This window comes from Camelus bactrianus, chromosome 12 (genome assembly GCF_048773025.1).
Source record: "Camelus bactrianus isolate YW-2024 breed Bactrian camel chromosome 12, ASM4877302v1, whole genome shotgun sequence".
Classification (NCBI taxonomy): Eukaryota; Metazoa; Chordata; class Mammalia; order Artiodactyla; family Camelidae; genus Camelus; species Camelus bactrianus.
The window spans coordinates 47,694,299-47,720,852 of record NC_133550.1 but is presented as its reverse complement, the minus strand read 5'-3'; positions in this window follow the sequence as shown (position 1 = coordinate 47,720,852).

Below are 26,554 nucleotides of genomic sequence, written 5' to 3'. Positions count from 1 at the left end.
GTCTCTAGATATAGGTATGGCTAATACATAGGTATTTATTGAGAACCAACTCTAAAAAAAATATACACCAGTTTCCCAGCACCACTTACTGAACAGAATGTCTTTCCTCCATTGAATATTCCTGCCTTTTTTGTCATAGATTACTTGACCATAAGTGTGTAGGTTTATTTCTGGGCTCTCTATTCTGTTCCATGGATCCATGTGTCTGTTTTTGCACCAGTATCATACTATCTTGATTACTGTAGCTTTACAGTATAGTCTAAAGTCTAGGAGCATTATTCCTTCAGTTCTGTCCTCCTTTCTCAAGATTGTTTTGGCTATTGGGGATCATTTGTGTTTCCATACAAATTTTTAAGTTATTTGTTCTAGTCCTATGGAAAATACCCTTGGTATTTTGATAGAGATTGCATTAAATCTGTAGATTGCCTTGTGTTGTATGGTCATTTAACAATATTAAGTCTTCCAGTCCATGAACATGGTATATCTTTCTGTTTGTGTCGTTTTCAGTTTCTTTCATTAGTGTCTTATAGTTTTCTGAGTACATGTCTTTTACCTCCTTAGATAGATTTATTCCTAGGTACTTTATTCCTTTTGATGCAGTGGTAAATGAGATTGTTTACTTAATTTCTCCTTCTGATAGTTCATTGTTGGCATATAGAAATGCAACAGATTCTGTATTTTAATTTTGCTACATGCAAAGGAATGAAATTAGAATAATTTCTCTTACCATATACAAAAATAAACTCAAAATGAATTAAAGACCTAGATTTATGACAAGAAACCATAAAACTTCTAGAAGAAAACATAGCCAGGACACTCTTTGACAAGCAATATCTCTCTGGAACTGTCTCCTAAAGCAAAGGAAATAAAAATAAAAGCAAACATAAACAAATGGGACCCAACTGGACTTAAAAGCTTTTGCATAGGAAAGGAAACTCTCAGCAAATGGGAAGACAAACTATTGAATGGGAGAAAATATTTGCTGATGATATGACCAATAAGAGTTTAAAACCCAACATACATAAACAACTCATACAAATCAAGATTGAAAAAACCCCAAACAACCTGATTAACAAATGGGCTGAAGACCTGAATAGACATTTTTCCAAAGAAGACATACAGATGGCCAACAGACACAGGAAAATATGCTCAACATCATTAATCATCAGAGAAATGTAAATTAAAACTACAATGAGACACCACCTCACACTTGTCAGAATGACTATCATCAAAAAGGACCGAAATAACAAATGTTGGTGAGGATGTGGAGAAAAGGGAACCCTCATACAGTGTAGATAAGAATGTAAACTGGTGCAGCCATTGTGGAAAAGATTATGGAGGTTTCACAAGAAACTAAAAATAGAACTACCATATGACTCAGCAATTCCACTCCTGGAATTGTATACCCACTCCTGGGTATACATCTGAAAAAAAGAAAAGAAAAAACTAATTCGAAAAGATACATCCACCACAATGTTTGTAGCAGCATTATTTATACTTGCCCAGATAGGGAAGCAACCTAAGTGCCCATCAAATGATGAATGAATAAAGATGTTTCATATACACACAATGGAATACTACTCAGCCATCAAAAATTAAATTTTGCCATTTGCAACAACATGGATGGACTTGGAGGGTATCATGCTAAATGAAGTAAGTCAGACACAGAAAGACAAATACTGTATGGTATCACTTACATGTGGAAATAAACAATGACTGTAACAAAAAGGAAATAGACTCACATAGAGAACAAAACGGTGGTCATCAGTGGGGAGAGAGAATGGGGGAGGGGCAGTATAGGGGTAGGGAGTTAAGAGGTACAAACTATTATGTCTAAATAAGCTACAAGGATATATTGTATAACATTGGAAATATAGCCGATATTTTATTATAACTATAAATGGAATATAACCTTTAGAAAGTTTGAGAATCACTGTTCTACACATGTAACTTATATAATATTGTGTATTATGTATATCAATAAAAAAGGAACAATTATATATCATAACTAATTGAACTTGACCTACTAATCACAGATATTACAAACATTTTTGGGGTTAGTGGCTACTAAGGGAGCTTTGAAACTATAATTTGAACACTAAGCGATTCGATGACTGACACCACAGTTATAAAAAGAAGGTCCAGTGGTATCTAAGAAAGAATATACTGTAACAAAGACCTACAGATCTTTTTGAACCTTGGGAATGGATGGAAGAAGATGCGGATAGGCATTTAAAGTATAGCAAAATTGTTTTGAATGTTCTGGTTTTGGATTCCCTGCATCATGCTAATTCACTCTTACTACAGCAGTTCTGAGAACAAAGAGAAGTTGATCCTCCATCAAGATAAGGCTGGGAAATGGATTCTACTCAATTTTGTTAATTATGATCAGTCTGAGATTAAGTCTCAGTTCTTTACTTGCAAATTATAATCCTTGATCATAACATGGACCATTATAGATAAGGCAAGGAGAGGGTAATACTTTGTTATGCGAGATGAACCTCAAAGTGAAGGTTCCCCCATGGCCTCTTGAGAAACAAACGAACAAACAAATGTTTCCTAGCTCTTGTTGCATGTAAATGGGAGTACTGGCTCCCCTCTGGGCCCCCATTGGTATCACCCTTGCTAGAGAGAGACAGGGGTTTCTTGTTACTGCTTCTCTGGTGGTTTTCATTGATACCACTTTGGGTGGAAGCTTTTTAATAGATATTAAAAAGGATGAAAATCCTGGGTTCCAACCTGGGCTTCTCTGGCACCAGCCTGGGAGGGATGGGGTACTGGGATGACATTATATCCTGACTAGGTTAAAAGTCTAGATCTGCACTCAGCCTTTCCTGGAGTCAGTGATATGTGACCACAGTTTTGTTTTGTTTTTTTCTTTCATGTTTGACTGGAGTAGAAGAGTTATTGTCTAAAATTTTTTTGTCTGACTAGGCTGCCCCTTTTCTCTGTCCTGTCATTAGAACACACAGGCTTTCCTTGAAGCTCTGTGTGTGTTTGCACACTGAAGCATCTTTGTCACTTGATGTCCAGTGTCTTTAAAAATCACTGTTTCCTGTATTTTGCCCATTTTTCTTGTGGTTTCAGGCAGGAGGATAAATCCAGTCCCTGATACTCCATGTTGGTCAGAGACATAAATCCCATCTTACTTTTTCAAATATAGTAACTTTCTACCTATTCTGTGGATTGCTGGCTTCTGCAGCTCCAAGTTTGTGATATTAGAAGGCAAAGAGAAAATGCAGAGAACTCATCAAGGTGTCACCCCTTGGGTCCCAATTTCCCTAGTGAGTCTGGCTTTTCTCTACCTTTCAAAGTCGTTTTAAATTTGTGTTTTATATTATGTTCAGAGTTCTTAGTTGGGCTTAGCAAAGCTATAAAGAAGAATACTTCTATTACCTCTTCCTCGAAGCAGAAATCCAGGTTTTTTTTCTTTTCAGTAAATTTACAAAATGAAAAACATCATATGTATTTACCTAAGTAGTGTTTCTAGTGCTCTTCAGTATATTGTTTAGTTGCAGATGTTACGAATTTCACATTGTTGAGTGTCATTTTTTTTATATTCCTAAAAGTATTCTTGAGCTTTTTTCTGGGATATAGTTGAGTCACTTGGAAAACAGATACTTCTAGGTCTTGCTTCTGAGACTTATTAGGTAGAACCTGAGCCGTAGTTAGTCTAGGGCTAATTACTTATTCCCCACTACTGAGGCAAGCTCTTTCTGAGTATTCTCCCCAATGTCCTGTGAGTTAACCGGTTTTCATTCTGGCTAAGGGAAGCACATTATGCTGTTCCTGTGTGTGCTCTTAGTACTGTGTCCTCTAATCCTTTTGAGTGATTCTTTCCTGGCTTTGAGTAATTTCTTCACGTGCATGCACTGCTCAGTACTCTGCTGAATATTTAAGACAGGAGCCTCTGGAGATCTCTTGGGTATTTTTTCTCTGCAACTCTCTCCTCACCAGTTGGCTGCCCTGAGAATTCTAGCCACTTTGGTTCTGATGGCTCTCAGCTCCATTTCCTCAATTCAGGGGAGACTGCTGGGCTCCATCTGGATTACTCTTTCTGTGTCATGGTCTGGAATGACTCTAAAGATAGTATGCGGGTGCAATCCGGGGACTCACCTTGTCTGTTGCTCATCTCTCAGAGGTTACAACATTGTCCTTTGTCACTTGATGTCCAATGTTCTAAAAACACCATTTCCTGTATTTTACTTGTTTTTCATGGAGTTGTAGACAGAAGGATAAATCCATCCACCGACACTTCTTGGTCAAAAGCATAAATCCCACCTTATTTTAAAAAACTTTCTACATGAAAGTTCTTTCTCCTCAGCGTGACTCTATATGCTTTGGGAAGCAGTGACTATTTTTTATAAATTGTCTTATATATAGTTTATATAGATCAGTAGCTATTTGTTGTTGAACCTGAATAAAGGAAATGTGTTTTGGCCATTTGAATAAATAATATTAAAATAATACTCTATCAGAATGTTGAAGTCCACTTTCCTATTGGTTCTTTTATTGTTAACCTTCCCTCAAGCTAAGGTGGCTTTGTATTATTTGACTACAAACGTGTTCTGAGAGTTTATTATGCTCAAAGCATAACATACGATGCAAAATTTCAAAAGTAATAAAGGAACTGTACTGATTGATCCTCGAGGCCATTATGTATCTGTCATCCTTCATGAGTCTTTGAGAATTCACCCTTATGTGCCTTTTTCAAGTTTATTTTTCATTTTTATATTAAAAAATAATGTGGCTTTATTCTGTAAACTTTTATCATTAAATTATTAGGATTTAAGTGTGAGGTTTATCCCTACAATTTTTTTTAGGTATGATAGTACTTAATTTGTCTCTTTTTATCTTCCTTTTTTCCTTCCTTCCCCATTCCTTTATCTTTTCTTCCCTCTCCCCCTCACTTCTAATTTTTAGGATCCCTTCCAATCCTTATATTCTGTAATTCTCAGAAATCTGAAAAGCTTGTTGTAAAACTAACAGTTTAATCAGAATTCCTGAAAAAGTCTTAAAATTGGTTAATTTCCAGAAATTAATCCTGGAAAAATACTTTTTTCCTCCCAAATTAAGCTAGCTTTTATTTGTAATATAAATCAGAATACATGCATTTTCATATTTTCATAAAGAACAATTTTATGATGTACTCTTACCACTCCCTTCTTAGATGGATAGTTTACTGTTTTATAAGTGAGGAAACCAAGGAAAGTTCAGGCAAAGTTGGCTCCAACTCAAGAGCTCACCCTGCTTGCTAAATAGTACTGTTTCTGTTAGAGGCGAGTGGTTATAAAGCCAAGGATACAGCTAGCCTTTCTTTTAAAGATAAATAAATAAGGAAGGGATGGACAGAATTAAGTAATTGGTTGAGAGAAAAGGAAGAAGGAAGCAGTCAAGGAAAATCACAGCACTATTGGCCTATTCTCTTTCTGACTGAAGAGGAATAAATGATACTGAGATGCCAAGATAAAACTTCCTGTCTTTCAATAAATAAATAAGCAATTATGGAGCACTTGTCATTGAAAAGCCAGTGGAAAAACATGGGTTAATAATTAGTTGCTACAAGTATGCTCCAGTTACAAGAAGACCAAAGAGTGATCAAGGATTTTGAAAATGATGGGGGCATTGGTGACATACGAGACTGATCAAATTAGTTTGTAAATCATTCATAAGAAAAGCTATATTTGGCTCCTGATTTTTGTTGCTTGACTTTCTGTGTCAATCACACTAATTGGAAATTTGTCAGATTTTTTTTCTCACTTTTCACATTCTATACAGTCTCTTTTAGGAGAAAAGAAAATCTACGTCCTGGAATATCATGAGAGTTAATAAGTTAGTTAATGAGTTAATGTCAAAAGAATTAATGGCAAAGCCAATATTGTGCTGTAAGAATAGAACAACAGATAATTAAGTCAATGCTATAACCATTATTTTTCCTTTCTTAGAAGGTAACTCACAGGTTAGAAATAGGTCATGTTCAAATATATGATTTCGAGTATTCTCGGTGTCTTCTAGTTCCTACATCATCATTTTTAGGAACTCCTTAACCCCTTCAAATGTTTGTTTTAAAATTGAATTTATGTAACAGCACACTAAAATGGTATCTTTTCAAAGTAAAAAGCTAAATGGAGGCAATTTTGTATATATTTTAAAGATAAATACACAATTGCTGATAACAGACCAATTAAACAGATAACCACTTCACTCCATTTACTTACGTGGATATAGAGGCACTTAAAGGTATTATTCTGAATCAAACAGAATTGAATCATGTTTGCAAAAAAGGATGAATTGGAAAGCTGGATGACTCAATCAATGTAGACAGCATCTGAAAATGTTAAACCTCAAATCTCTGCTGTTTCTTAATAGTAGACTCGGTAATTGATTATCCAGATAATTGTCTCAACTCTACACTTAATTTAGACCTATTTTTATGAAACTTTAGTGCCGAAGAATATGTGCATTTCACTTTGACCAGTATATTAATCCAGTAATCAAGGATCATGGGCACCATTATACTAACTCTTGCCACATATACAAAAGGGCCATTAAAAATGTTTCAACTATTGGAGTCATCAGTAGAAATTGCCAAAATTTTGATTATTAAATACATATGCAGACATGCATATGTGCACACACACTGAGCTTGAGGGGAATATATGAAGAGTATTGGGAAATTTTTTAAAAATCCTCCCAAGGACTATTGTGTAAATAAAGCTAGTACTTGTTTTCAGAAAATCAAAAGAGCAAATGAATTATATTTAAAGTAAATTATATTTTTCTCATTAACTAGAATGTAATTTTCTTTGTGTGTTTCAAACTCTACAATGTTTAGGTACCCCAAACTACCATAAAACTGCGTAAGATTTCCTTGGCAGTTACCTATTTCTACATAAAAAACTACTCCAAATTTAGTGGTTTAAAACAATGGCAACTTACTGTTTCTCCATATAACTTATAATGAATGAGCATTTCCTCTCTTGATTTCCTCTAAGTTCAATAATGAGGCTGCATTTAGCTAAGGGTCTGCTGGACTACAAGGCGCAGGATGTCCTAATTCGTAAGTCTGTTGGTGCTACCTGTAAGCTGGGGCATCTCAGTTTTCCTCCACAAGACCTCTAATTCAATAAACTAGATATGGTTTCTTCATGGTATGGTGGTTTTAGAATTCCAAAACATCAAAAGCCGAAGCTACAGAGTGTTTTAAGACCTACTCTTGGAAGTCATAGAATGTCACTTCTGCTGCATTATTGTGGTCAAAGCAAATCACAAAGCTAGCAAAAATTCAAAGTTGGGAAATAGACTCTACCTCTTGTTTGAAGGAACTGCAAATAGTTTTTGGCTGTATTTCATGTACTACGCACTAAAAATGTCTAACGTGGTAAACATAGATGGACGTAACTCACAAGTCCAAGTTCTTTGAGGTCTTTGGTCATTTTTAAGGGTGTCAGGAGTCCTTAGACCATAAAGAAAATTTCTGCTCTAGGTCACATGACACAGAGTACATGGATACCAGTTTTAGCCCAAGCTTTATCCATTTCTGGGCTAAGATATTTCCAGGCAGGTACAGAACTGATACCTATTTACATAAAATGTTTAAGCATTTCTTGGGAAGAAATTTGTTCCAAAGAGAAAGTCAGATACAACAGGCTTGGCTCTGTAATGCAATGTCAGGGTTGTTGGGGTAGAATGATTTTGCATAGAACATAGTTCTTTTCATTTGGATTTTTAGCAGCTCAGCAGCTCATAGTCTTACCACTAGATCCTAGCGGTAAAGAAAGGCTTTAAGTAAACACCGGAAGAAAATTTCCATGAAACCTTTGTATATGTTTAGAAACATGGTTCAGAATCCGAGTTTTGGAGTCAAATATAGATGTAGAAATCAGCATTGCTGAACTACTGAGTGAACTTCAACACTTTACTGAATGATTTTAGCTTCAGATTTTAATTTTTAAGTAATGAGCATTGGATGAGATGATTTAGCATAGTGCCTACCACATTGTGAGTGTTAAATTAGTGATACCTATTATTAAGCATTGCTTTAGAACTTGCCTCAGAGGGTAGCACAAATGGACATTCTCTTTTTTTTCAGTCAGTCACAATACCTAGAACAGATAGTGCCTGATAGGTCTGATAATGCCTATGGGAAGCAGTAGCTGTATCTCAGGGTAATTGTGTTACCAAGTCCAAACTCATTCTGCTTTCCACAAGACAAGCCATATTGGGAGACGAGGCATTGGGGCAAGACATAATGACCTTATTTGGAAAGCCAGCAGACCGAGAAGATGGGGAGCTAATATCCTAGAGAACCATGTTACCCAAGTCAGAATTCAGGTTCCTTTTATACTAAAAAGGGGAGAGGGTATGGTTGGTTGTTGTAAATTTCTTGGTGTAGAATCCTTTGTTCTTGCAGGTGTCCACGTAGGTCAGGTCATGATGTTCCTGTAAACCTCCAACAAAACAAATATTATTCTCTGTTCTGCAACTTTTTATCTCTATATGAATGGAAAAGTGTTATATCCTTAAAGGTCAGAGCCTTGAGAATGGGCTATCCTGTGTGTTTCAGGCCATAGGCAACATTCTTTTACAAAAGGTGTAGAACCAGCATGGCTAAGCACAGGAAACAGAGCACAGGGTTAGAGCTAAAGGAACAGATCTAATATGGTGTCACGTTTGTTCCTCCCTATTACAGTTGGTAGTACGAACCAGCAGTAGAGCTGGCTTTGATGATCACTGGACTTTAAGGCATACAAAGGAAATAGTGGTGTGCAGAACAGGTTAATAATAGCTGGTGAGAACAGTGCTACCTGTAGGATTTACAGTGTAGCCAGAGAAATTATGAGTAGAAAGCCCCTAAATTTGTGAGATGGCCTCAGCTACCTCTTGGGCACTTGCCATAATTCTACATGGAGAGTAAGCTTGAGGAGACGAGAGGGCTACACCTAGGCATGTGAATGTAGCAAACAATGAAGGGGGCTTATTACTGGTAATGAATTATTCTGTCAATTCTTGGGCTTGTGTGACTTGAGACAACAGTTAAGTAATTGGTACACGGTTGGTCATTATGTACATACAAAAAAAAAAAAAACAAATTAAACTTCGGGAAAGAGTTATCCTATAGGTGAAAGTTAGGCAGACTGAAGAAATGCAGTGTTAAACAGAGAGAAAAAATTTGAAAATACAGACTTAGGTTTTGTAGATGTTGAAACACATCACAACTTTGTACTCAGGTAATTGAGATGCACAGAGACCTTTTCAGTAATATTGAACTGTGGAAAGGTTTGCTTGTTTCATTGGCTGGAAGGCAAAGTTCTTCACCTTCACTCCACCCAGCTAATGTGGAAAATCACAATATTGCCACGGAGTAATTCTTTCAAGTACAATTGCTTCTCCTAGGTGATAGTCTCTGGAGAGAAACTACAAAAGTCGATTACTTCTAAAAGTGCCACTCCAAATGTAGACCTGGGTGCAAGAAATGAGTATCAGTAGTAAAAGATAACAGTTTTCTTTTTATTGAGCTGTTGTTTTGAGTTATCTGTATACCATACATGTATTCATTTATGCTGATATTCTACAGATGCATATGCTAATATAATCCAGAATATCAAAATAATTAGTGGCATTATTAACAAAAATAATAACCCAGAAATATATTGTTTTATAACTAATATTTAAGCAACATTAGCAGAATTCTTTCAAAGTGAATACAGATTTGACCATTTAAAGTTTGAATAATAGCAGCAAATTGAGTCATGATTCTCATGTCAAATTAAGCCCATGCTACCTTAAAGATATTTTGTATTTTAATTTCAGAACAATCTTTTCAGGGAAAATTATGAATCCTATTTTGCAGTTAGAAAAGGAGACAAATAAAATAACTAATGTTCACATATTGTGTGAGCATTTATATTTAAGCCCTATATTTTAGTTTTGTTTGTAGGGATTTCATTTTACATTTTTATGGCTAATAATTAAGGTAAATAATCCTGGACATTTATGTTGCAGTCTCCCCCTCTGTTGAGCAAAGTAACTTCGTCTTAGTTTTAACTTGCAGTCCAAATGGGAAGTGACATATTGTCTGTGACACTTGCTTCCTGTCACAGCAGTGATTTGATAAATATCCACTAACCCAGGTCCAGCCGGTCAAACCCCTGCCCTGGGAGATTTCCAACTTTTGATGGAGGAAGAGCTTTTCCAGTTCTGTCACTGAGGTGTGAAAATTTGAGCCCAGAGGTTGATGCCATGACCCTGACTAGCAGATCTATCTTAGCATAAGAGAGAATTAAGGCAACATGCAAAGAAATGCACAGATGAGAATCAAGGAGACAGCCCTGATGGTTCCAGGGTGTGAGGCCTGCACAATTGTCCTAGGCTTCCTGCCTTGCCAACAATCCAATATTGCTGACATCACAGCCAAGCCATTCACATACTACATACAAATTTTTTTTGCCATATATCATGTAAAGGAATTTTGAGGAATCTCCATACTGTTTTCTGTAGTGGCTGCACCAAACTACATTCCCACCAACAGTGCAGGAGGGTTCCCTTTTCTCCACACCCTCTCCAGCATTTATTGTTTGTGGACTTTTGAATGATGTCCATTCTGACTGGTGTGAGGTGATAACCTCATTGTAGTTTTGATTTGCATTTCTCTGATGATTAGCAATATTGAACATTTATTCATATGCCTATTGGCCATTTGTATGTCCTCACTGGAGAATTGCTTATTTAGGTCTTCTGCTGATTTTTAGATTGGCTATTATTATTATTATTATTATTATTATTATTATTATTATTATTATTATTATTACTGTTTATACATTTCTGGAAATTAAAAATAGACTTACCATATGATCCAGCAATCCCACTCCTGGGCATATATCCAGAGAGGACTTTAATTTGAACAGATGCACGCACCCCAGTGTTCATAGCAGCGCTACTTACAACAGCCAAGACATGGAAACCACCAAAATGTCCATTGAAAGATGACTTGATAAGGAGGCTGTATCATATTTATACAATGGAATACTACTCAGCCATAAGAAAGAATAAAATAATGTCATTTGCAGCAAAATGGATGGTCCTGAAGATTTTCATTCTAAGTGAAATAAGTCAGAAAAAGAATGAAAAATACCATATGATACCATTCATATGTGGAATCTGGAAAAAAACCAAAAACAAATGAACTTACCTACAAAAGAATATCAGACTCACAGACATAGAAAACAAACAAAACACTGGTAACATAGTTACCAGTGGGGAAAGGGGGTGAGAAGGGATAAATTGGGAGTTTGAGATTTGCAGATACTAACTACTGTATATAAAATAGATAACGAGTTTATACTGTATAGCACAGGGAACTATATTCAATATCTTGTAGTAACTTATGGTTAGCAAAGATAATAAAAATGAATATATGTATGTATATGTATAACTGAAGCATTATGCTGTATACTAGAAATTGACACATTGTAAACCAACTACACTTCAGTTTAAAAAAAAATGCAGATTAAAAAAGTAAAGATTTAAAAAATATATATTTATGTTTCAAATTCTGTTTGTCCAGCATTGTTTGAGGAATGATCCTTCCCTTTATCAAAATGATTTGCAATCTTTTTTCATATATTCAGTTCATATATGTATATATATGCTTCATATTTTCTGTTCAGACACCAAAGTGGACATTTTAAAACATGGTTTATACTAAAATGGAAGACAAGTGACAAAGGATCATCGCAAGGCACAGACTGAATTACATCGTTCTCTTCCACTAGGAAACAATTATAGTGGAAATAGCTCCTACACAAGCTGTATAAGGACATTATAAGGAAATAGCCTCTATATATGGTATATAAAGACATTCCATAATTATAGTGGAAATAGCCCCTGTACAAGGTATATAAGGACATGCTTTCTTCCAAAAAGCTAATTTTGGGAGAAAACATCAGGATTAGCTACTGGATACTTGAGGAAGTCGAAGAATAGAAATAAATTGAAGCTAATGTATTATGTGCAGATCTCAGGCTCTGAAAATTAGAGTGAAACACAACTCATTATCTGCATATTTTCAGGCCTTGGGTTCTACTGTATTTTTCAAAGGCAGTCTACTGACATTTTGCTTTATCTTTGACAAAAGAACTTATGCGTGGTTTAACATTGATGGTCGTCTTTTGAATTTTTCAGTAGAATTAAAATCCAAATGTTTTTGAATTCCAAAATCAAGATTTATAAAACTACTTTATACCTGTTATTTCACTCTAGCATTGATGGCTATGGAAATAGATACTGCATCACATTGTATGGTTTTACTGCGTAAAATCATTTTATTGCATGATCGTCTACTTCCTTGACTTAAACCTTTTTATGAATCGTATAATTACCACATCTCCAATTTTTCTATCTTAAAAGTGAGTCTAGTGATTAACTAAGACCCTTCTAGGGATTTACAAAAATGCATTTAAAAAAATTGGGAATTCTGGCATACACTTACTTGTCCTACAAATATTTAGTTTTATTGGTAGAGGTTGGTAAATAAACCTATGATTAGAAACACCTGTGTTAGTATGGCAGCCTCTTCCTTGACTTAGATACTAAGAAGTGAGGGCTAAGTCATGCATCACAAAGAATTACTATAATAACATGATTTTTTTTCTCCAACATCCCCAATATCTGTTATGTTAGAGGCATAAAAGTGCCGTTTGTAGATGCCTCTTCTTTTTCTCCTGGTAAATTTTATGGTTTCAGAGAGGTCAGCATCTATTTCTCTAAAAATCTCTCACTAAATCACATATTCAACCCTTTATTTGTTAATGCCCTCATTTTTTCCCTTTACTCAAAAGATACTTATTTAGTTCCTTTATGCATCAAGTACTCAACTGGGCTCTGAACTGGCATGTTAGATTACACATCTGAATAAAAATATATATATCAGCATGGTGCTCGGGTAAATTTAAAATGCAGGTATTAGGGAATTTAAAAATTTTTCTAAACTTATTAGCATACGAATGAGCAATTGTAAAATTTTCAATATAAGATCCATTTTCTTTATCCCTTAAGATAACAGAAAACATTTTTCTTGCCTTTAAAAAATAAATCTCAAATTGCTTCAGCATGCTAACATTTTTGTGAAATCTACAGTTAAGGGCAAGGAGAAAATCTTACAGGAAGATAATGGCTTAAGTCAGTTTAAAAATGGAGTCTGTAGTTTAGAACATTTATTGACGAGGAAAATTAATTATAAAAGCCTTTAGCATGATACTGTTTTGCGGTTCTTTATATACAATGAGTACAAAAGATTATGCATCAGAATAGTTGGAAAATTGTACCTAGCAGTACTCCATTCCACAGGGTTACAAATGTCATCCCAATACATGCTGGAGTTGACCAGTAATTTTGAGGATTCAGATAAATTATGATCACATAGACTTGTTTGGTACCAGATGTCTAGGTATTCAAAGGGTTCTAAATCAGGGGAAAAAATAATAAAATGATTTTTAGCACATGTACATCAGAGACGATTCCAAGTTAATGTTTTTAAATTCAACCCTCTCTGGGTGACCAAAGGCTGTGGGAAGTCAGGTTAGCAGCAAAGTGAAGCAATTTACCTAGATTATAATAAATCAACATTTTAACAATTGTTCTTGATTTTCATAATAGTTTCTAAATGAAGTCATTTACTTGTCTAAATGGCAAAGCCCTTCAAACTAGCAGAGAAGGATCAGAGCTTCCTGGGGTCTTTAGTTTTCAGAGTTCAATTTTTATAGCAATACGGCAAATTGAACTGAATCTGTTGACAAGTTAAGAAGAATGATGGCTTTGGGGAATGTCAGATTTGTTCTGGAGCAGGAATACCCCTGTGATTTTCTCTGCCTTAGAGGGCTTCAATGATCCAGAATAAAAAACATAAAACCTGAAATAGTTAGGCAGCCAAATTTACTAAAATAAAACATAATAAATACTTTGCTGCATGTTGAGAAGAAGCTACTGATATCTTTTCCTGTTAAGTTGATAATAAAAAACTGGAAACATAGTATGTTTTTCTTTTGTTAAAAATATTTATAGGCCAAATACAGATTTACTGTGCATGTCATTTATGTTTCCTTTCTTTAAAAATATCCTAATGACTCTTTTAGTTTACTTAAAATATAATTCAGTTGAATGTTTAAATGGTTAAAAAATTCTTTTTACAAATATTCCCTGATAGCTTATTATGTGTAGGACACAGTGTTCTTTTGGGGGGAAAATAGATCTGTTAAGCTTAGATCTTGCCTTAAGGAGAGCTTTATTTCCTTGGCGAATTAACCACCAGCACCTCATCTCTGAAAATATGCTGATTTATGTCTGGGATGTACTAATTGCCCTGGGTGACTCTTGAATATCCATGCACTTTTGCTCCCGTTAATTCAGTTGTATGCTTACTAAAAATCAGTTATGTGTGTTCCAAAATCAGCTGTATTTGCTTTAGTAATATGGTAATTTAATTTAGGATTGCATTGTTTTGGATCCCTAAAATTGCTTGCCACTTGGGTGATTTGCTAGAAGGATTCTGTGTGTGGTTCTGAATAGAGCTAAGATTGATTACAGGGAAGGTTCCAAAGCAGAGTCAGCAAACAAAAGGTGACGGGTGCAGAGTTAGGACGAGACCTGGCACACATTTCAAGAGGAATGGAATCACACAGGATACACTTAATTCCTCTAGCAAGTAGCTGTGACAACCCTTGTAAAGTGTTATCTGCCTGGGAAGCCCACATGAGCCCAGGAGTCCAGGGGTTTTAGACTCGTCACGTCAGCACCCTCTGCCTAACACACAGCAAAATTCCAGACTCTCAGTTGTTCACCATAAACTACTTTGTTTGCACAAACAGTTTAGGCACAGAGAGTCGCTTTTACTATTTAGAGACAACTTTATACCAACATAGGGAACTGTTTACCTGTCAAGTTGCCTAACACCAGCCAAGGGCCAACTTTGCAGGCAGGACTTTCTAAAGAGAACAGGCTCAGGCCTGCCTTCTATGTTAAGTCTTTTCTGCGTATTCACATACTAATCAAGTATGAGTGCAGAGAGGGAGATCAAGAGAGAAAGTTGTGTGTCTATGAAAAGTAAGTTCAATATTTTGAAGAGACTTGATAAAAGCAGTTAAAAAAATAATTGCGGTTGAATTAGGTAAGTGCTAGACCATTACTTATCCAACTTTTATGTTTGCAAGAATCACTTGGAGATTTTGTTAAAAGTGCAGATTTATGTTAATTCTGCTATAGAACCTGAGATTCTCTCTCCAACAATTTCCAAGGCATAATGATGAGAATTCTGGTTCATGAACTAGACTTTGATCAGCAAGATTCTAGGAAATACTAAAAGACAGGAAAATAATAAACATTCAGGAATTATACCTTGAGATTTATATTCAAGTTAAAGTTGCTGCTCAGTATTAACTAAAATTGAGGTCAGTGGGCAAAGCATTATGAGTGTGGTTTAGGAGAGAGCATTATGCAGAACTCCAGTCAACAGATCTGCACTCAAAGAAGAGGTCTTGGCCCTGCACTAAAATATTCATGAATGTGCAACTACATTTTTAATTTAATATAAAATATGTGACCATCTGAATGTTAACAGTTCCCCATTTTACAGACCTCTTCAGTGATTTGATTACTGGACAGTTGTGTTGCTTAACTTGGCTTCTAGGAAATAACACAGAAATAAGAACCTCATGGAGAGATCAAAAGGATGGAAGATGGAGAAATTATTCCAATCAGAAATGTTCTTTTATAAAGGAGGTGGCATTTAACCTTGGGGGTTTTGGAAGATGAGTAGATTTTGATAAGCATTGACAGAAGTAATGGGAAATGATGACAGGATCTCTTCCTAGAGACTTAGGATTTATGGAATAATGTGGGTAAGATAAGTCTGTAAGGTAGATTGATTGGTTCCAGATTGTAGAGCTTGGGTGGACAGAGTGAAAAAGCATGCATTATTAACAAAAATAGTGACTCACTGTCCTCCTACACCCCCTATTCAAAACCCTCCGATGCCTTTTTCTAACACTTGGGATGAAGTCCCAAATCTTGACAGGGTCTCTGATGGATGCCCCACCAGATCTGGATGCTGGCTCCTTTTCTGGTAGCCACACTGGCCTTTGTTTTATTCTTGAATATGACAAAATACCGCCACAAGGCTTCTGTATCTGCTCTTATCGCTGCCTGGTAGAGTCCTCTCTCAGATACTCTCTTGGCTTATTCTCTCCTTGTTTAATTTTTACTTTGTTCAGGTGTCCGCTAGTTAAAGACATCATGCTGCTGAGCCCTATATAAAGTAACACCTACCCGTCACAGTCTGTCCTTTGATTCTGCTTTAGCTTTTCTGCACAGCACTTAAGGAACCTGGCATTACTTATATATCTATTTGTTTTATATATATAAATATATATGACTACTGCTGAAATGTAAGCTGAGTTCAAAGTATCTCTGGAGCCTAGAATAGTGAGGGGAAACATAATAGGCACTCAATAAATATTAAATGAATCAAAGAGTATCCAATGTATCATGTACTGAATTTTTTATGTCAGAGCTGATTTAATGTGATAGAATAAAAAGTCCTGTGACATAGATGATTTTAGTGATAGTTTCTCCCCAGAGTTAGAACAATTCTTGATGTACTGTAGGTGTACTGTGTGTATATATGTATAGGTGTACTGTATGTATATATATATAAAGTGAATGAATAGGTATCCTAACTCGTTATGCATTGAATTTTACATTCCCATGTAAAATTTGCTACTTTTATGTAGTCAAACCTAGCCATGTGTTCAAAAGTGTTGTATATCTCTCCAGTGATATTCTCAGGTTTTATATCTCAGGTCATTGAACTGTTTCTCAGTGTACTGAATATTGAAAAAATATGGTCCAACAGGAAGAGGTGAACGACACTGGCTGTACTTAAATTAAGAAGGTAGAATCAGGGCATAAAGAGGGAGGTTACATTGAAGAGGCCGAAGTTTTAGTCTGTCATTGTAAAGAACCAATGTGTGTGTCGTGTGTTTGCGAGTATGTATGATACGTATATGTGTACCTGCGTATCCTGCAGCTCAGTACCCATCAACATGCACTTTATTTATGTCCCTGTTAAACACAAACACGTGCACCAGACGTTCCCTTGGGCAGCCTTTGGATTCCCTAGGCACTGGCTTTAGGTAGCATCACCAAGGCCCATAAATGCTCTTGGAAGGAAGAACTCCAGGTTGAAGAGAGAAATTACACATGGGAAGACCCTGCAGTTGATGCATCTCTGGGTGGCAAGACAGGGCTGAAAGCTCCCTTTGGCCCTTAGCTCTCAGATGGGATGGTCAGTGGATAAGTGGCTTCAGATGTGAAGATGCCCTCTCACTCTAATTCTGGGCTCAGCTATGTAATTTGCTTTGGACGATAGAATGAAGTAGAAGCAAAGTTGTGCATTTCCAAGCCCAGGCCTCAAGAGGCCTTAGATATTTCCACTTGCCCTCTTTACCTCTGCCGTTTCCTGAAGAGGATGTGCTGGCCATGCCTACTAATCCCAGGAGGAGAATGAGGGACATGTGAGTGAACGAGCAGTGATCAGGCAAGTTCAGTACAGAGCTGCTGAATTCCACAGGAGTGAGAAATACATGTTGACTATTTTAAGCCATGGAGATTTGGGGTGACCTGTTATGCAGCAAAAGCCAGTTGATATAGGCAGTCCACCAACTGAATATCTTCTTTGTGTTGCAGTCTCTTCTTCCCTTCATATTCATTACACTTCTGTCTTTCTACCTTTTCAGCAATGATCTACACAACTTCCTTTTCAAGTTCCATTTCCCATTCACATCACCACCACCTTAAATTTAGGTATTTACATTTTGAGCCTTAGTTTTCCCTTTTGCCTCTTTCTTATACTGTTTCATAAGATGCTGACAAAAACATAGTAATAAAGTGTTCTATTCTAAAACAAACAAACAAAAAACAGAGGAAGAAAAGGCATTCTTAAATAAAGCCAAAATTAAATGTTATTCTTTTAATACACTGTTATGGGTTGAATTGTGTTCCCTAAAAATGTATTTGTTGACATCCTAGCCCCCAGCACCTCAGAACATGAACCTATTTGGAAACAGGGTCATTGTGGATGTAATTAATAAAATTGAAAAAGGTCATCCTGGAGTAGGAGGGACCCCTGATCCCATATGACTGGTGTCTTTATAAAAAAGGGAAGATCTGGACACTGACATGTACACAGGGATGGCACCTTTGAGGATTGCAGGTGGGCTGCCACAAACCAAGAAACTCCCAGAAGCTAGGAGAGAGGCCTGGACCAGATCCTTCCCTGAAGCTCCAGAGGGGTCATTGCCTTGCTGATACCTCAGTCTTAGACTTTCTGCCCCCAGAACTGTGAGACAATATGTTTCCATTGTTTGAAGACAGCCAGCTCGTGGTACTCTGCTACAGCAGCTCTGGTATGGGAACATATCTTCTCATATGCTTATTAATCCTTAGGAAAAAGTCCAGAACTTCCCAACCTCATTTCATCAGCTACTGCTCCCCTCACATTTCTTCTTACCACTGTCTTCAGGAGGAGTGTAAAGCAGAATTCCAAATTCAGCACAAGTGGACTGGAAGCATAGATTTCTTTTCCAAGGCTCCCTATCAAGTATTTGCTTGATGATGTGTGTAATTCCTTGTGATAATACTTGGGTGATATTTGATGAAACACATGATTCTAAAATCAAGATTAAAAAGTGGTTAAGAGTGAAGCATTCTTCCCAAACACAGTATGAAGTATCTGTCATCTGTCTACTTATTATAAAAATACTGCATTATTCATATCCAGTGCCTCTAACATGTAAATCACAAAGTCCAAAGTCTTTCACAGAATTTTTTTTCTCACAGCCCTCTCAGAAAAAGGAACCATCTTTTATCTGAGCAAAATTTCCCATCATCATTTCCCACGGATGCTTTGGTGCATGTAGCCTGTTAGGAAAAAGAAAAGAGATATGACTCCTGTCCTTTCCAGGAAGTGAGAATTTTGTTAGCTTTACCACTGCCTGCTTGAAGATGAATTTTAGAGAAAGAGTGGGATAAAGACTCCTGCGGTCCTTATTATATAATTTTTCCTCTTTGTCATGAAACATGAAGCCTGTACTGATAGGTCACCCATAATTTATACTGTCCTTTGTGTGTAAAAGGCTCCAACCTAGGCATGACCAGCAACTGACAATCATTTTAAATTATTAAACAGAAGTTGTTAGTATAACACTAACATGTCCTTCTTGAGTAAGCATTGTTTGAAGATGATCATAAGTTGCAATGTTTGGCCTTCCATTGTCCATGAGACTGTGATTTTTCAAGGGCTGAGACGTCATCTTACACATTCTTAAATATCTCGTGGCCCCACTATCGAGGAGGTATCCAATGATACCTTCCAAAGCTTCTTACAAGATCTTGCAGATTTTAATTTTGAATATTTCATATGTGTTATCTAGGAAGAATCCTGTCTGGACGCAAGGTGAAAGAATTTTAAAAGTATTTAAAGTAAGTTGGTAGCATAGTCTTGTGGAAAAATAAATGGATTCCAAGTTGGGAATACGGGAGCTCCAATCCTGACGCTAGAGTAGACTTTGAACATCTGATGTAACCTCTGAGGTTTTGGTTTTCTTATCTGTAAAAGGAGATGATTGGACAAGATAATTTTCAGCTATAAAATGTTGTACAGCTTGAGCCTAAGTAGAGCCTATGGTTAAGTCTGAGGCGAGTCTGAATACATTTAGTGAAGAGGTCATGCAGGCCCGTCAAGAATGTATCTCATGAGCTGATTAAGAGGAATGGGGGGGTCTTCATGGAGAATGAATATGAGGCCTTGGGGAAAGACAGTCGGTGGTGAGTGTGCTCTCCAGTTCTCGGCTCAGTTGAATGAGCTGGTTTTTGGATGTAATTATATAATATTGAGGAGAGGAATTCAGGAGAAAGTGTAAGAAGTAGCTGGTCTAGGTTGCATACGGCATTTCCTTTGAGTAGATGATTTTGAGGGGTAGTCTCTGAAATGGTAAAAAAAAAAAAAAAATGATCAACTTACCAAAAACAAAACCAAAGACGCCCCCCCCCAAAAACCCCATGAATTGGTTTTCAGTGTTCAGTGGGAGGTGCAGCAGGCAGAACTTAAAAACGATGCCTTCAGAAGGCATTGCCATATTTCCTTCATCCTAGGGAGCCATCCTTCATCAAAAGCACTATTAATAACAAGTGTTCACAGAAAACAACATAAAAGGATGCACCACATTAAATTTACACATCAGTATAATAGACATCTTGATTTCAGAAGCCATAAAATATGAAGGAAGCTTGTGACTCCGATTGAGAGAAATAGGGCATTGAGATAGGGAGCACAGGCTGTGCTGTATCGTCTCTGAAACCATAGATCTGTCAAGTATTTATCATCTCTCGTCTCACTTGTATTTAAATGCCACAATAATAGGTACCTTTCCTGTCTTGTTCATTGTTTTCTCTTTACTCTCTTGTTCATTGTTTGATCTCCAGTGTCTTGAGCAGTGCTTAGCACATAGAAGACATTCAGCACAGCTTTGTTAATTGGATACATGAATTAATGATGACAGTGTCTGTCATTTATTTGGAGAGAACAGGAGTCCTCATCTTTACATGGAAAAACAGTGTAGCACCTGAACAGTGCTGACTGAAGGGAACCCAGTACCTCCTTGGCAGCTTCACGGTTTAGCTTTGAGAAATTAATGCCCTAGGCAAGAAGACTGTCATTGTGAACGGGGCCCATAGCATTCCAGTAGTGTGCGGCTTTCATCGCACATTGTTCTATAGAAGCCAGCGGCAACACTGTCCGTGAGCCCAGGTAAGTCCCCACCACAAGTAACCACACACCACGACAGGAAGCTAGAATTCCTGCAGTAAGGCGAGTAAGTAGAGCCAGCCAGTGACATCTGGGGTTATAACTCTGAATGCGATCTCCCTGGGGAAATCTAGATTAAAATTCAACCATTTAGTTTATTCAGCAAACATTTATTGAGTGCTTAGTATATGAAAGAACTGGGTAAGTCCTGAGAATGCAGAATGAACGAGAAATAATTTCTCTTTATCCTACCCTACCTGCTTCTGCCCAAAGCTCCCAGTTTTGAGGGAGGACAAACTATTTTTTTTAATAAGAAAAATTTAAAATAAATATGATAAATGTAAGTGTTTTATAGAACCATAGAAAGATGGGGGCTTTATCTCATATCTTTTAGGAAACAAAAGACAGGGAAAAACTGGCCTTGTTTCTCAAAGAAGGTTTATTATCTTATAAAAGTTAAGTCTGAGTCCATTATCTGTAAGAAAACTGACTAGCAAAGCTGAAGATCTCCAGGGAAAGCAAGGTATTGATATTACATGTTAACTACTAACAAAGTCAGTGTTTCTTTACTGGGAAGAGAAACACCCTGACATGGTTATACGAAGAACCTAAAACTTCAGAAGCAAACCCTTCAGCAGGGGACCTCTGAGCCAAAGCTTCTGTGTAATCATCAGAAGGAAGGTGGGGCTTATTGAAATACTGCAGTGTTTGAAGTATTCCACAGGTGCACAATGACAGAACCAACCTGATATGTATGAGAGAAAAAAGAGAAATTTGAGAGGACAAGGTGCGTGCAAATGTTAACCATTTCCACTAATAAATTACCTTACTTTGAAAAAAAAAAAAGTACTGCATCCTTGCTTTAAGGAACTAGTAAATTTGAAAATTAAAATAGTTTATTCCTGTTTCTAAATGTAATAGAAATGGCAATGCTCTGTATTCTTTCCTTAGTTAATAGGAATTAAATGTTGTTCAGGTTCTAAGAGCACTTATTTCCATCTGTGCTGAGTAAAGGAAAGAGATGTCAAAACAAATAAATCAAGACGAGCTTAAATGTTGAGTGACGGTGATGAGATGAATGAAGGACAACATAACTAAACTGGACAACATGACTAAACTTCGGACAATTTCCATATGATTAGAGTGCTTGTTACAGAAAGCTATTAAGTGGTGCAGCAATTTATAATAAGTAATTACAGTAAGTATTGTGCCTGGGAAAACCTGAAACAAGCCAATAGTCAAGTTGGAAAGGAATGAAATACAGAGAATTGTCTGCTGTTTTGTGTAACCCACCTACCCTTATCATTGTGTTTCTCCTACAGATGAGAGTATAATGTTAACTAGCACATTTCTTTACAACAGATTAGATTTTCAATAATACAATTGACCATCTCTTAAAATGTCCACAAATGATAATAAATACTCATTTTACTCTCAAAAGTGGGAGGAGGGGAAGTTGCACGGGAACAGAAGAAAACTATTGCTTCATCCCACAGCTTTCATCTCTAAACTGAAAACTTTCTGGGCATGTATATTAAGATGCTGCAACTACATAAGCATTTTGTGTGCATCATACCTTCCTATGTCCAAATACTATGTAAGTAAGTAGGGTTTACCACCAAAGTAAGCCTAGCCATTCTCTTTGCCTTTCTTCTCTTTCACACACGACTGAATATGATCAGCCCTCTCTGTTTGTAAACTGGTTGAAGGACTGGCTATATAATTTGTAGAGTCCAATGCGAAATTAAAATGCAGGACCCCATATTCAAAAAGGAGAAAAAATATCTTTAAAAGTAGTAGAACACAAAGCTTTTTCTTTTCCTTCCACAGTCTCTCTCTTGACTTGCCATTGTGTTTTGTGTTGGTTATTTAATGTCATTATAAGTAAGAAAAATTAAATTTTTAAATTACTAGCATGGATTTTACTGCTCATATTTAAATTATGCAATATGTGTTTATAATGCAAATACAGGAACATTTAACTCATATGCAGAACCACCAAAAGTATACAAGTCATATTTCATATATATGGAAATGCTGCACAAAATTTGTCCTTACTTTGTGTTTTGGTATTCACACATTCTATCAATGTGCTATCTTCAGCTCTCTGATGAGTAAGGGAGGGAAAAAGAACTATAGTTTGCTCTTTCCCTTTTTTTTCCTATGTTGTCATTTTCAGTGTAAATGTTCAGCTAATACAAGAAGTAACAGAAACATGAAAGGATACAGTAGGATTTCTGGTTTGTTCGTGGTTTGTAGAATGCCATTGTCTTTTGTCTGCATTTGAAGGAAGTTCTGGTTCTAATGGTAAGTGTGACCTCTCAGGACCAGTGTGCTCCGCTTACTCAGTTGTAGATGTAACACAGAAATCCTGGGCTAACTTTGAGTCTCGTGAACTCCCACGCATTGTATATCCAGACCCCTGTGCTTGTGGAGTATTGCAAATGTTACATGCTACTGGGGTGACCAGGGACGGCGATGGACAGGCATGTCGCACATATCCTTTCTGAGATGCATGCTCCGTTGTCCCCTCAGTCTTGACTCACAAAACACAAGTTCAGAGATAAAATGATTAGAAATTTGAAGAAGGCAACAACAGAGCATTAAACCAAGCTGGGTTCCTTCAGGACGTGGGACTCTGGATGATTGCCCAGGTCACACATTTGAAACCAGCCCTGACTGGTTGAGTATGTTATTTTCACTTAGGGGAAAGGAAAGGCCCCGTTTATATCTTGAGCCCATATCAGTCAGACTTTGTCTTGTTATTGTAACATACCTAATGTTAACACTGTATTACGTATATCTTTAAGAAACAGGGGTGGCTACACTGCCATTGTTCCCTGAACCATGTACCATAAAATGAGATCCAATCCTGTACCATTAATACTATCCAGTAACTATTTATAACTATTGGAGTTGTAAGTAACTCCATTAATGTGTTTGGTATGACATAAGCATTAGAAAAATGAACACAAGAGACCACAGCCTGCCTGATAAATGCACCAGCATATGCCAGAGCTTTCCAACAGGTGAACCCAAGGACAGGTGGGAAACAGGATCTGGCTGTTGGCATGTAGCCAGCTTTCCCACACATGCCGCAGGGCTCTGATACTCACCCAGATCTCTCTCCTGCTAAACTGCTGCTTCTGCTGTTTTTTGGTCATGTTGTCCTGGTTCTTTGCTTTCCCAGTATTTTACCTTCCTGCTGTTATTTGTGCTCATCTCTCCTTATTTTATAATCGTAATGACCTTTTGACAGTTATCTCGGGCCTTGTCCTTGAGGCTCTGAATGCTCTCTATGCAAGTTCTGGTAGATTCTCAACAGAGGTATGGTGAGGATATGAGTGAAGTATATGTCTCTGGTAGGGAGGTTGAAGAAATAAAGAGTTATGGGAAATAAAGAGTTGATGATAAAAATAAGCAGAGGGAGTGGGGACCGTGCTGAGGTGAATGATCAGATTCTGCAACACTGAAGCTTTGGGAGAAGGGAAAGACAAGAAGTTGTGCTCAAAAGGGGAAAATTAGTTTGAGATTACAGAGCTTATCATGAAGATGAGAGCCAGGATGCAACAACGTGGTGGGGTTGGCTGACCTGGATTGAAAGGTGAAAGCTAAGTCGGGCAAAGAACTCCTATTTTGTTTGATTATTAGAGCATAGAGAATACTTGTCAGAGGTTTTAATAATCACTGCAGGGTTCTTTAAATCTTGAAATGTTTTCCTTCAAGCATTCAAAAGGTAATTTTGTGCTTAAAAGCGGCCCCATTAAGGGAGCTATTATCTTACCTTCTCAGTGCCCTAATCACTCATAAATTGAATTAAAAGCACAGGATGCCAGATTTTCTTTTGGATTAATCATAATTACCCAGCAAATAGTTTTCAAATATCATTAGGTTGCAAAAATAATATTGGGTTTGTACAGTTCGCTTTCATCTCATCCACATTTATTAGTCGTGTCCCCTGCTGACCCGCTTTTATATTTTAGAGCAACCTTGTGAAATTAGACTCACAAAGCAAGGACGTCTTGCAGCACTCGCTGTGCCTATCGCTTTGTGACGTGGCGATATTTGTTTGAAAGTATAAAAAATTAATTCAACTCCTGTTTGAACTTTAAGGTTTTAAAGCATCGATTTTCTTGATTGTTCTAATAAATCAATTCTTTTAGTTAATGATTTTCCCTAGAAGTTTTCTCCAAAGACTAATTGGGAACTAAATATTATGGCTGGAGTAGTCTGTCTTGCTGGGTTGGTCTGGCACTGTTTCATTAGTAACATTAGTTTCTTTGGGGGTCACTTTTTTCCCCCCTGAAGGATCATTTCAGAAAAAAAATGTATGTTTGTTACATACATTTTAAAAGTTAATATAGTTTTATTCTAGTGAGTTCTATGGAAAATGCATATTCTTACAGGATAGATTTATTATATATTGAATAGAGTAATGTCACTTTGAAAAGTAGGACTATATTTGTGCCACTAAAAATTGTAATACCTAGGTGTATATGAGCAATTACATTAAAGCTGTTTTCTAATTTTTAATCCTTTATGTTTCTTAGCACTTTTAAAACACTTTGAAGTGAAGTTATTTCACTCCTCTGAGCAGTTTATTCACCTAGGACTAAAAACAATATCTACACTTTAGGGCTGTTACAAAGTTGAAATGGAATAACTTAGATGGACATTGTTTTTTAAAGTTTAAACGGGCTTATAATACTTCATTTCATTAAATGAATTTGTGGTAGAGGAATACTAGACTGTAGATATAAATTTAGGAATTAGCAGGATATAGATGGTAAAAAAAAAAAAAAAAATCATGAGACAAGAATTACATCCAGGAGAACTCCAAAATTTAGAATTTGAGAAGATAAGGAGAATCCGGCAGAGTAACCTGTTGAAGACTCCCAGTGAAGGAAGAGTTGAACCCCGCGGGAGTGGCAGCACAGAGGGCTAAGTCAGGGAATTATTAGAAGACTGTGATTAACTGTGTCACATGCTGCTGCTAAGACAAGAGGATGGCCCAACAATGCGGCAGCATTCAGCACCAATGGAGATACATGCCAGATTTGGCAATAACTGTTGCAGTGGGCCAGCAAAGATGAAAGCCAGAGTGGATTGAGGAGAGAATGAGAGAAGTAGAGCAGAGATGACAAAAACGTTTTCAATACTTCTGGCTAAATGAGGAGCACAGGTACTAGATGTCAGCTGAAGGAGAATATGAACATCACAGGAAGGTTTTTGTTTTGTTTTGATAAGGGAGATACTTTAGAATGATTGTCAGATGGAAATAATTCCAGACAGAGAGAAGCATTAATGATTAAAAAGAGAGAGAAGATGGGTAGGACGAAGGAAGATGTGGAAGTAGAATGTTGCTTAATGGCGGGTCACAGGTACTCAAATGTTTATAGAATCTAGTGGTCCCCTTGGTTCTCTGGGCTTGACCTTGGGATAATGGAAGAGATGGCCCATGGGAAAGCGTATTGTGGCAAGCATGAGCCACGTGATTCCCAGTAGACTATGAGCAGTGTCTCAAGCCAATCATAATCATAGTCAGAAGTGACACTGACATTTTGCCACAGAAAACCACGAGGAAGCAGCTCTGCCTGGCATATTACGTCATCTGTATCTGCAGTACTCTTCCTCCTGGACCTCTCCTGGTGACACTGCAGCTCAGGAGCCTTTCTGTGTAGGCATTATTCTCTGCCC